General features: G+C 35.6%; 1 pseudogene; it reads left to right on the forward strand.

Moving 5' to 3' along the window:
• The first annotated feature begins 1,214 nt into the window (after nt 1–1,214).
• LOC112805469 (uncharacterized) lies at nt 1,215–11,321 on the forward strand (annotated as a pseudogene).
• The last annotated feature ends 1,952 nt before the right edge of the window (nt 11,322–13,273 follow it).

Consider the following 13,273-nt stretch of genomic DNA (forward strand, 5'->3'; position numbering starts at 1 on the left):
AGTACTAGAATTTGCACTAGTATGGATGAGGTGGATCTGAATAGACACTACAATAAATATGGGATTTAGCAACGCCAAAATTCACAACGCCTTAAAACCGTTTTCTTAGATTGTTTTAGACAACGGTTTTTTACAGTTTTGTTGTTGAATTTTAAATTTTTTATTATTTTGTAGCAACAAAATAAAATTGTTCTCTTTGACTACTTTTGAGAACGGTTTTATAACCATTACAATGATTTGTTTATAGGCAACAGTTTTCTAATGTTGTTTAAATAATTATACAAAAAATATACATAAAAACCGTTTTCTAAGAATATTTAATTTATTGTACACATAAAAACCATTGCCAAAATTTGTTACATCTTAAAACCATTCTATTAGATGGTCTTAAACAATAGTTTTTACAGTGTTGCTATTGAAGTTCAATTTTTCATTATATTATGGCAACAATTTTTTTATCAAGCAACAATTTTCTAATGTTGTTTAAATAATTATACAAAAGATACGCATAAAAATCGTTCCCTAAAAATACTTAATTTATAGTAGGGATGGCAATGGGTCCCCTTGGGGCGGGGACATGCTCCCCGCCCCCTCCCTTGCCACACATAATCTGTCCACAGCGACGCCCCGTCCCTGCGACGAGTAACAGGGACCCCGTATCCGCCGGGGATCAGAGTATACGCGGATTCTTTAAAAAAATAAAATAAATCTATTACAATTACAATTACTTTCATAATCTCAGTGACCAGTAACATTCAATCTAAATTCACAAATCATACCCAAACCAAATCAATTAAACACCAAAAAATATTCAAATCATAAAAACTTTCAAATTCATTCATCCAACTTAAAATTCACTTCCGCCAAACACAACACATACCAAATTAATCCACCAACCATATCAAACACCCATTTACATCCAGCCATCACTAATCCATAAATAAAATTTAAACTAATCTTAAAACTGTTTACCATAAAAACCAAGCATCAACCATCAAAATCCAATAGATCTTCTGTAGACCACCTCACCTTCATCAAAACAAAAACATATTTTGTGAAAAAAATTAGAACGATATTTATTAATAGTAGTAAATAATCAAATTCTGAAAAGAAGAAAAATAAAATAAAATAAATCTATTTTGGAAAAAATACCTTTAACGAAGACGGAGGTGGCAACGGAGACCAGTTTGCCTCAATCGAAGACTAAGGTAACGATGGCGACGGATACTTCTACCTCTGTCGAAGACGAAGACAGCAACGCTTCAATCTCCTCGCGATGTTCTACCTCTTTTGAAGACAAAGACGACAACATGAGGCCAAAGACAAAGACGGTGACGCTTTAAGCTCCTTGCGATGTTTTTACCTCTCCCGAAGATGAAGTCGAAGATGCGAGGACGAAGACAAAAATGGCGATGCTTTAAGCTCCTCGCAACGACCTTGTGAGTGAGAGGAGACGTGGGTGGCGGTCTGGCGAACGGCGATGAGAGTGGAGGAGGGTAGCGGTCTGGTAGAGAGGAGAGGGAGAAAGAGAGGTGGAGAATTTAAAAGGAATGACGACACAAAAAGAACGGGTTAGGGATTTACGGTTACAACTGACTAATATATATAAAGGGTGGTGCACAAAATTGTGATCACACTTTTCACAACTCCGCACAACTAACCAGCAAGTGCACTGGGTCGTCCAAGTAATAAAACCTTACGCGAGTAAGGGTCGATCCCACAGAGATTGTCGGCTTGAAGCAAGCTATGGTCATCTTGTAAATCTCAGTCAGGCAATTTCAAATGGTTATGAGGATTTGATAATTAAAAGATAAATAAAGCAGAAAATAACATAGAGATACTTATGTAATTCATTGGTGGGAATTTCAAATAAGCGTTTGGAGATGCTTTGTTGCCTCTGAACCTCTGCTTTCCTATTGCCTTCATCCAATCATGCGTCCTCCCTTCCATGGCAAATTGTATGATCCTCTCAGTGACAATGGTTTGGCTACAGTCTCTGTACGGCTAATCAACTATCAGATTTCTCGGCTTGGATGAAAAATACCAGGCACAGCTACCGCAGGGCTAATCATCTGTCGGTTCTCACTTGTGTCGGAATAAGATCCATTGATCCTTTTACACACTGTCACTGCGCCCAACATTCGTGAGTTTGAAGCTCCTCACAGTCATCCCTTCCCAGATCCTACTTGGAATATCACAGACAAGGTTTAGACTTTTCGGATCTCAGGAATGCTGTCTATTGATTCTAGCCTATACCGTACCACGAAGATCCTAATCACAGGGTCGGATGCTCTGTTGTCAGGAGAGATGATGCGAATCCGTGGATTAGAGACCCAAGAGAGTATGCTCTGGCTGGCATCCAATGACTACGTTGAACATCATGTAGACTGCTTTATGATTGTCAGGCACGCGGATCTTGGCTTAGCGAGTACTGAAGATAGTGGGTGATTGTCACGGGTCACCCCTTCAGTCTGACTTAACTGAATTAAGTACAAGAGTATATCTTGGAGAAGAAGTAGGCGTGAATTGAAGGAAAAACAATAGTACTTGCATTAATTCATGAGGAACAGAAGAGCTCCTCACCTTAATCTATGAGGTGTAGAAACTCTACCGTTGAAAATACATAAGAACAAAAGGTCTAGGCATGGCCGAATGGCCAGCCTCCCAAATGGCATTAGAATTCAAAAAAAGGGGGAGAAGACCTGATCAAAGGATCGAAAAGTGGTCCAAAGATATGAATACAATAGTAAGAAGTGCTATTTATACTAAACTAGTAAACTAGGTTTACAGAAAATGAGTAACTAAGTGCAGATAGTGCAGAAATCTACTTTCGGGGCCCACTTGGTGTGTGCTTGGGCTGAGCATTGAAGCTTTCACGTGCATAGGCTCTTCTTGGAGTTAAACGCCAGCTTGGGTGCCAGTTTGGGCGTTTAACTCTAGCTTTGGTGCCAGTTCTGGCGTTTTACGCCAGAAAAGGGTCTCTGGTGGGCGTTTGGACGCCAGTTTGGGCCATCAAATCTCGGGCAAAGTATGGACTATTATACATTGCTGGAAAGCCCAGGATGTCTACTTTCCAACGCAATTGAGAGCACGCCAATTGGGCTTCTTTAGCTCCAGAAAAAATCCACTTCGAGTGCAGGAAGGTCAAAATCCAACAGCATCTGCAGTCCTTTCTCAGCCTCTGAATTAGATTTTTGCTCAAGTCCCTCAATTTCAGCCAGAAAATACCTGAAATTACAGAAAAATACACAAACTCATAGTAAAGTCTAGAAATGTGGATTTTGCATAAAAACTAATAAAAATATACTAAAAAGTGACTAAAACATACTAAAAACAATGTAAAAACAATGTCAAAAAACGTATAAATTATCCGCTCATCAAAGGGCATTTTCGATATTTCTTATATGCGGGGATTATACAAGTCTCCACGAGGTAGGGACCTCGTTCCCTTCGCCCATCCCGTTTATTTCCCGGGTCCCCGTCCCCGTCACTCATGAGTGGAGAAAGGCCCCCAAATCTGTTTCCCGGCGGGTAAATCACCATGGAAACTCGTCTCGCCGGAAGAAATTGTCATGCCTAATTTATAGTACACATAAAACCATTGCCAAATTTTGCTACACTTTAAAACTGTTCTATTAGATGGTATTAGACAAAGGTTTTTACAGTGTTGCCATTGAAATTTAATTTTTTATTATTTTATAGTAACAAAATAAAATTGTTCTCTTTGACTATTTTAAAGAATAATTTTATAACTGTCACAACGATTTTTTTATTAGGCATCGGTTTTCCGATGTTGTTTAAGTAATTATGCAAAAGATACGCATAAAAACGTTCTCTACAAATACTTAACTTAAAGTACCCATAAAAACCATTTTCTAAATATACTTAACATATAAGACACATAAAAATTATTCCTTTCAAATATAATGTTTATTTTCAAATTTTGACAAAATAATTGTGAAAAATATCTAAATTATATTATTATTCAAAATAATAATCTAAAAATCTAATTATATAATATTTATTTCCAACAATAAAAAATATAATTATAAGAGTATCTAAATTATATTAATATTTAAAATAATTATCCAATAAAAAATATAACTATAACATCATATTACTTAACATATTATTATTGTTAAAAGCTCTTCACTAATAAAAATTTTCACTACTTTTTTTATACTGAATTATGCATTAACTTCACTTTCTTATATAGGACGTTCTATTTAATTTCCTTCTCCCACGGTTCTTATTATTTTTTTATTTTTGATAAATTACTTAAAATTTTATTTTTAAAATATTAAAATGAACTAAATTAAATTTCTTTTAAATTGACCTTATTTAATTAGGACTTTTATATAAGTTTTTAATAATTAAGCATTGTACATAATTAGAACTAAATTGTAATTAATTATCAAATAATAAAAATAAAAAATTTATTTTAAATAATTAAAATTTTAAATTTAATTTTATAAATAAAACAAATTAATTAGAAAATTTATATTTTAAATTATATATATATATATATTAGTTTCACAATAACTCTAACTCTCTAGGCCGTCACTCTCAGCCCAGACTCCCTCTCTTCTTTTCAGAGAAATTCAAACCTTAAGCATCATCCCTCCCCAGCGCCACACACTAACCTTTAGTCATAGAGAGCGATCCCAGACACCAGAGCCCCCTCCCCTTCCTCTGTATAGCGTCGTCTCTAATATTGCAGCACCATCATCGACTTCACAGGTCGCAGGTTGCAAATCGCAGCATCATCTCCTGCAATCGTCCTCCACTTCTCCGCCATCCATCTCAGTCCAGTCTAAGAGCGTTGATACGAGTCATGTGGGACAAACTGAGAACTGTCATATGCCAATTGGTCCAATTACAAGAGCAACAACTAAGAGAATAAAAGAAGGTTTTGCAAACATGGCTAAATCATATGTTCAGGAGATGCATCAAGAATTAGGCAAGACAATGATTAGCGATTATCAAAAGTCAAATGTCTTACTATTTTAAAAGATGCATTGAAGACCCTCATTAATCAAGATGAATTAACAGAGACATCACCTTCTTAGAATTTATTTTATATTTATTTTATTTTGTTGTTTGTTTGTTTTAGGCCCAGTTATAATTTGGCCCATTTTTTTCTGTTCTAGTGAACTTATGAGTTAGGATTTTAAATTTAAGAGGTATAAAAACCCTCTAAGACTTGGTAGCCACTTTTTTCTTAATTTTGATGAATAAAATTTTCTTTGAGTTTCTTTGAGAAACTTAGGTGTGAACAAGTGAGGTAGAGTGATTCCCTTAGCCGTTGCATCAGGAAATCAAATTGAGGTAGAGGAGTCCCTTTCTTTGATCTTCCATCTTATCCTGGGTTACGTTTCGTATCATTTGGTATCAGATTTCAGGTACTAGATTAATTTTCATTAGTCTACGTTTATCCTTCTTGTGTTCTAAATACATTAAAAAAAATCCAGCCACATATAGACAGTTTATCCTTACGTCTTATTCTTTTCTTGTTTATTGGCTTTTTCATTCCTTTTCCTATGATTATTGTCTGTCCTTGCTGCTTTTGTGTTTCTCATTCTTCTTTTCGTCCTTCCTTTTTTATTAGTTTATTATCTTTCTTCTCATTATTAGGAAAAAAAAGAGAGTACGTACTTTAAAGTTTATACAGTAGCACTTTAGTAAAGTAAAAAAAAAAAAACAAAGCAACAATCTCAAAAAAAAAAAACAAAAAGGAAACAAAAAAATCATTACATATGTTATTATTATTATTCTTATTCTTATTATTTTTTATTTTTTTATTATCCTTATCTTTTGTCTTTTGTGTCTTTGTCCCTTTTATTATCCTTTCCATCTTTTCTTTTATCGTTGCATCGGATTTTCTCTATCTTTTAATTTTGTTTGATTTCTAAAGTGCAACAGTCAAAGAGATTCAAGAATGGTAAAAGGCAAGAGTGATAAGTTCAATAGAGGGTAAAAGCTAATTTTGAGAATAAACACGAGTGTCTATTTTTGAGTGAAACACGTGAGCGAGTGATTGTGAGGTCCTTTCTATAATATTTTGTTACAGGTTCATTGTTATGGCAGCTCATTCCGAAGATACTGTAGTTGACATGGAGTTGATGGAAAGGGCTATTCAACACTTAACCAATCGCTTGACTGAATTGGAAGCATGGAGACAAGAGGTGACACAGACACTATCCAAGAATACTAAACAAGGGCCTTTTCGGAATCAGTGTCCTAATCATGTACCTTCTGATGATGACTCTGATGGGGTTATAACACCTTGACACAAAAGTCAAGATAGCAATATCAACGCCATCAAGATGCAAATACCACCATTCAAAGGGAGAAATGATCCTAAAGTTTAGTTGGAGTGGGAACATAAGGTGGAAATAATTTTTGCTTGTCATAATTACTCTGAAGCAAAGAAGGTTCGTTTGGCAGTAGTTGTATTCTCTGACTATGCCTTGCTTTGGTGGGATGAACTAGTGAAGACAAGACCGAGGAATGATGATCACCCTATAGAGTCTTGGGATCTTATGAAGCGCCTCATGAAGAAACGATTTGTGCCTTCGTACTACTACAGGGAAGTGCATCAGAAGTTATATCGACTGACTCAAGGCTCCAAGTCCGTTGAAGACTACCATAAGGAAATGGAGATGCTTATGATTACTGCTAACATAGAAGAGGACACTGAGGTTACTATGGCACGATTTGTAGGTGGTTTGAATAGAGCGATTGCTGATGTGATGGAGTTACACCATTATGTGGAGATGGAGGATTTGGTCAGTATGGCCATGAAGGTGGAGAGGCAACAACAAAGAAGAACACCAAGAGGATTGTCTCATGCTAATCCTAAGTGGGACTCTCGTGGTGCTGACACAACAAAGACTACGAGTATTGAATCCAATGCGTTGTTTGATGCTACGAAGAAGAAAGGTAATTCTAACTCTTCTTCTGCTACTTCTAGGCATCGAGATATTAAATGCTTCAAGTGTCATGGTATGAGTCATTATGCTAATGAATGCCCAAACAAGAGATTGATGGTTATTAGAGGAGATGATATTGTGTCTGATTCTGATCATGGTGATGATTCTGATCATAATAATATGCCACCTTTGGAGGATTGTTCCGATGGTGATGTTGAGTATGTAGTCCATGGTGAATCTCTTGTTGTTCGACGCGCTTTGAATTTGCAGGTGAAAGAAGAAAGTCTAGAGCAACTCCACAATCTTTCTCATACTAGATGCTTGGTGGGTGGAAAAGTGTGTAGTCTAATTATTGATGGCGGAAGTTGGACTAATGTGGCTAGTACACTTATGGTGGAGAAATTGGGTTTGACATGTGTTCGACATCCTAAACCATATACGTTGCAGTGGTTGAATGACAGTGGAGAGATCAAGGTTGACAAACAGGTGACAAGTGCATTCTCTGTTGGTGAGTATATTGATGAGGCATTGTGTGATGTGGTGCCAATGCAAGCTTGTCATTTATTATTGGGGCGACCTTGGCAGTTCGACCGTCGAGCATTTCATGATGGTTACACGAATCGATTCTCCTTTGATTTTAATGGTCGCAAGATCACTCTTGCTCTTTTATCACCTAAGGAGGTTTACCTTGACCAGTTGAAGCTTCAACAGGATACCAAGGGGAACATGGGATGTGAGATCACAGAAAAATCTGAGAGAAAAGAGGCTATGAGAGAAAAGAATATAGCAAAAGGCCCAAAGGTGAGTGAAAAGAAAGAAAAGAGTCCATGTCATGAGAGTAGTACAAATACAAAAAAAATTGAGAAAGTTGAGAGAAAATTGTGTTTCTTTGAAAAAGAGAGAGATTTAAAGAGTGCTTTAATAGGCAAGAAAGCTTTGTTTATGGTTCAGTTTCGGGATACTTTATTTTCTGACACTAACCTTAACCCAAATTTGCGAAATAGCTTTGTCTCTTTGTTGCAGGAATTTGCCGATGTCTTCCCTACTGACGTACCACGTGGTTTGCCTCCATTACGTGGGATTGAGCACCAAATTGATTTTATTCCTGTTGCTAGCATTCCTAATAGACCAGCCTATAGGAGTAATCCTAAAGAGACAAAGGAGCTTCAAAGGCAAGTGGAGGAGTTATTAGCCAAAGGTCACATCCGAGAGAGTATGAGTCCATGTGCTGTACCAGTTTTGTTGGTTCCAAAGAAGGATGGTACTTGGCAAATGTGTGTGGATTGTCGTGCAGTCAATAAAATTATGGTAAAGTATCGTTATCCTATCCCTAGGTTAGATGACATGCTTGATGAGTTATATGGTGCATGCATATTCACTAAAATTGATTTGAAAAGTGGGTGTCATCAAATTAGAATGAAACCAAGGGATGAATGGAAGATTGCATTTAAAACAAAACATGGGTTATATGAGTGGTTAGTAATGCCTTTTGGGTTAACTAATGCCCCTAGTACTTTTATGCGTCTAATTAACCATGTTTTGCGAGACTTTTTGGGTAAATTTGTTGTTGTTTATTTTGATGATATTCTCATTTCTAGCACTTGTTTGGATGACCACTTGTCACATGTTTCAGCTGTTTTGGAAGTGCTTCGAACAGAAAAATTATATGCTAATCTTAAAAAGTGTACTTTTTGTATTGATCGAGTTATATTTCTTGGTTTTATTGTGAGTGCGAGTGAAATTGAAGTTGATGAGGAAAAGGTAAAGGCTATTCGTGAATGGCCAACGCCTAAGAATGCTTCTGAGGTACGAAGTTTTCATGGGTTAGTTGGGTTTTATAGAAGATTTGTAAAAAAATTTTCTACCATTGATGCGCCTCTCACAGAGGTTATAAAAAAAGATGTTGGATTTAAATGGGAAAGGGAACAAGACATTGCATTTCATACCCTAAAAGACTGTTTGTGTTCTGCTCCTATTCTTGTTTTACCTAACTTTGATAAAACCTTTGAGATTGAATGTGATGCTTCTGGGATTGGTATAGGTGCTGTTTTAATGCAGGAAAAACAAGCCATTGCCTTCTTCAGTGAAAAGTTAAATTTAGCTCAGCGTAAATATTCAACATATGACAAAAAATTATATGCTTTGGTTTGGGCTTTAGAGGTTTGGCAACACTACCTCTTACCTAAGGAGTTTGTGATTCACACGAATCATGAATCTTTGAAGCACTTAAAATGACAAGGTAAGCTTGATAAAAGACATGCTAAATGTGTGGAATTTATTGAAACATTCCCCTATGTGATTGCCTTTAAACAAGATAAAGATAATGTCGTTGCTGATGCTTTATCTCAGAGGTATGCTTTGATTACTACCCTTACCTCTAAGTTATTGGGATTTGAGTTTTTAAAGTAGTTATATGTCACTGATTCTGACTTTTCTGCTATTTATGTCTCTTGTGAACATAGTGCATTTAACAAATTTTATAGACATGAAGGTTTTCTGTTTCGTGGTAATAGAATTTGTGTGCCTGCTTGTTCAATGAGGGACTTACTTGTTCTTGAATCACATAATGGGGATTTGATGGGTCATTTTGGTGTGCATAAAACATTGGATGTGTTATCTGAACATTTTTACTGGCCACGCATGCATAGAGATGTTGAAAAATTTTGTGCTAAGTGTGTTGCATGTAAACAAGCTAAATCTAAGTCTTTACCACATGGTTTGTATGCCCCTTTACCTGTTCCTATGCATCCGTGGGTTGATATTTCCATGGATTTTGTTCATGGTTTGCCTCGAACAAAAAAAGGTCGAGATAGCATTTTTGTTATGGTAGAAAGATTTAGTAAAATGGCTCATTTTATTGCATGCCATAAAACTAATGATGTAACAAATATTGCTAATTTGTTCTTTAGAGAGGTTGTGTGTTTGCATGGTGTTCCCCAAACTATTGTTTCTGATTGTGACGTAAAATTTTTGAGTTATTTTTGGAAAGTTTTATGGGGTAAATTAGGCACAAAATTATTATATTCCACTACTTGTCATCCTCAAACTGATGGTCAAACTGAAGTAGTAAATAGAACATTAGGGACCTTATTACGTGCTGTTGTTGGTAAGAATTTGAAAACTTGGGAAGATTGTTTACCTTTTATTGAGTTTGCTTATAATAGAACTATTCATTCTTCTACTGGATTTTCTCCTTTTGAATTTGTTTATGGTTTTAATCCTTTAACTATTTTGGACTTATTACCTTTGCCTTTGAGTGATATTGTTAGCTTGGATGCAGAAGGTAAAGCTGAAAAGGTTAAAGCTATGCACTTGAAAGCACATGAATTGCTTGAAAAAAAAATAAGTTGACAGTTCAATGGGTAAATAAAGGTCGAAGATAACTTGTCTTTGAACCTGGTGACTTGGTATGGGTTCATTTGAGAAAGGAGAGGTTTCCTACTCAAAGAAAATCCAAGTTAGACCCTAGGGGTGACGGTCCATTTCAAGTGCTCGAAAGGATCAATAACATTGCTTATAAGATTGACCTTCCAGGTGAGTATAATGTATCAGCTACTTTTAATGTCTCTGACCTATCTCCTTTTGATTGTGATGCAGATTCGAGGATGAATCTTTTTCAGGAGGGAGGGAATGATACGAGTCATATGGGACAAACTGAGAACTGTCATATGCCAATTGATCCAATTACAAGAGCAACAACTAAGAGAATAAAAGAAGGTTTTGCAAACATGGCTAAATCATGTGTTCAGGAGATGCATCAAGAATTAGGCAAGACAATGATTAGCGATTATCAAAAGTCAAATGTCTTACTATTTTACAAGATGCATTGAAGATCCTCATTAATCAAGATGAATTAAAAGAGACATCACCTTCTTAGAATTTATTTTATATTTATTTTATTTTTATTGTTTGTTTGTTTTAGGCCCAGTTATGATTTGGCCCATTTTTTCTATTCTAGTGAACTTATGAGTTAGGATTTTAAATTTAAGAGGTATAAAAACCCTCTAAGACTTGGTAGCCACTTTTTTCTTAATTTTGATGAATGAAATTTTCTTTGAGTTTCTTTTAGAAACTTGGGTGTGAACAGGTGAGGTAGAGTGATTCCCTTAGCTGTTGCATCATGAAATCAAATTGAGGTAGAGGAGTCCCTTTCTTTGATCTTCCATCTTATCCTGGGTTACATTCCGTATCAAGCGTCGTCTTCCGTTTAAGTCCAGCTCCGTCGCCTCCTTAGCAGCCGCTGACCCACCGTGTCTCGCTGTCCAGCGTCTCCATCGTCTCTTACTCTTTGCATCATTTTCGTCTCTCATTGCTCTAGTGCTCTACGCCTCTGCCGTCTGCCACGCACTATCGTCGTTTGCTGCTTCTACTACTTCCGCTTTGGTTTGAATCTTCATCTCTCAGTCTCTGATGCTCTTCTTTGCTTCATGCCTCCATCTTTGCTCTGCACGACTGTGTCTATGCTCTGTTTTTTTTCGTTATTTTCCGTTGCAACTGGCCACCTGGCTGTTGCTATTGGGCACCTGCATCAGTGTTGTTGTATTCAAAACCTTGAGCCCTTTGATTCAAGCTTTTAATTGGTAGCAGCAGCCAACATGTTTACATTCTTTGAGCCCAAAATTCGAGCTATAGTTATGGTTCTCAAACTTTAATGTTCAAGACTTCAGGTAACCTATTTTAAAATTTTATTGCTTTTAGCTTTAGTCTATTATAGATTTGGATTTTAGTATTTTTTACAATGCTAAAATAAGATTAGAATGATGCAAAGAAAAGGACTTCTAAGTTTAGGTGATGGGCAAAGATATTAGAATCAGAGAGGTCCATGATTAAAATTTACTAAAGAAGAACTTCTAAATCAATGAGAGACAAAAACAATTGTCTAGTGAGCATGACATGCACCAACAGAAGGGAAAAAGGAAAAAAAGTGTCTTTTGCAATAATCTCAAGTAAATAGATAAATTTAATTTTGTTATTTAGGCAGATGAAAAAAGATACTAGTTTCTTCTACAATACTTGTTTTTTTGGAATATACTATTAGTATTATAATTTATAAATTACTCTACTATTAAATGTTAATAGTTTATTTAAATCATGGTTCATGATTCTTAGTATTAATAATTTGATCATTTGATAATGTTGATGAACATGGTGATGATGATGATATGTTGATGCCAAAGAACATAAAGATATTGGAGGGTTCAAGTTTTAGTTTATTAAAATATTTAATTGATTATTTGTTATATTTAATTTTGGTTTTGTATTATATGATGCTTGGATTGTGTGTGTTCTATGTTGTACTTGTTACATATTTGTAAAGGATTTTAATGAACTAAACTACTTAGTATAATTTGTACAACTATTTTAGTTTATTATATGTCTTGGTGTTAATGATTGTGTTATGACTTTGGTTTATGCCTCTTGAACTTGCTATTGAACTAGGCTGTAATACTTTACCATATAGAGTCTTATGCTTAAGTCATAAGTCAGAGATGGCAAGGTATTACGACCTCTAAAATAAAAAAATTTAGTACATATAGTAGTGTAAAAATCTTTATAACAAGGAGCCTTTGAAGGAAAAAGGGGTAAACAAAAAATCGTAACTCAAAAGCGCAACCCTCCGATCAATAACATAGCGAACAAGGATTAACTAATGTTAGATTATATATATACAAAGGAGTGTCAAAAACAGGAATATCAAAGCTCAAAATCCGGTTGCGAAGATAATCGGTCCGAGCATAACAATATATACATGTAAATAAAATAGAAAACCCCAGAGAAAACCCAAAGCGATACAAATACAGAAAACCTATTCTCCAAATTCTCGTATAAGAGAAGTGATCACAGTTTGTATTATTTAATGGAGATAAAAGTATCTAAGAGAAAACATAAAACCAAAACAGAGTCCTGAGAACGAAGGATCTTCGCTAATCTATAAGTCTCCAGCATACATCAGCGAGAAGCCTCACGTCCTGTATATGAAAACCACAAAATCCGCATGGGTGAGAACCAGAGGTTCCCAGCATGGTAACAGTTACCACATACATAACATGTAATATGAGAGGAAAGCCAAAGGTAATCCTAGAACTTCCTCCAGATAAAAATCAAAGCTTATAAACAAGCTAAACCATAAATGGCGATTGACTGATGATTCTTCAGACTAACTAATACTTCCCTTTCCAAATCCTTCAGACCTCCCAAGCAGGAGTATGATATAGCACATACAATTATATCATACAAGAGATATACAAATATGAACAGATAAGACATTTAGACAATTAGCAAGTAATATGCAGTCAAATAGGCAATCTCAAACAATTTACATAGTATGCATATGATGAATG

Source organism: Arachis hypogaea, chromosome 6 (genome assembly GCF_003086295.3).
Source record: "Arachis hypogaea cultivar Tifrunner chromosome 6, arahy.Tifrunner.gnm2.J5K5, whole genome shotgun sequence".
Lineage (NCBI taxonomy): Eukaryota > Viridiplantae > Streptophyta > Magnoliopsida > Fabales > Fabaceae > Arachis > Arachis hypogaea.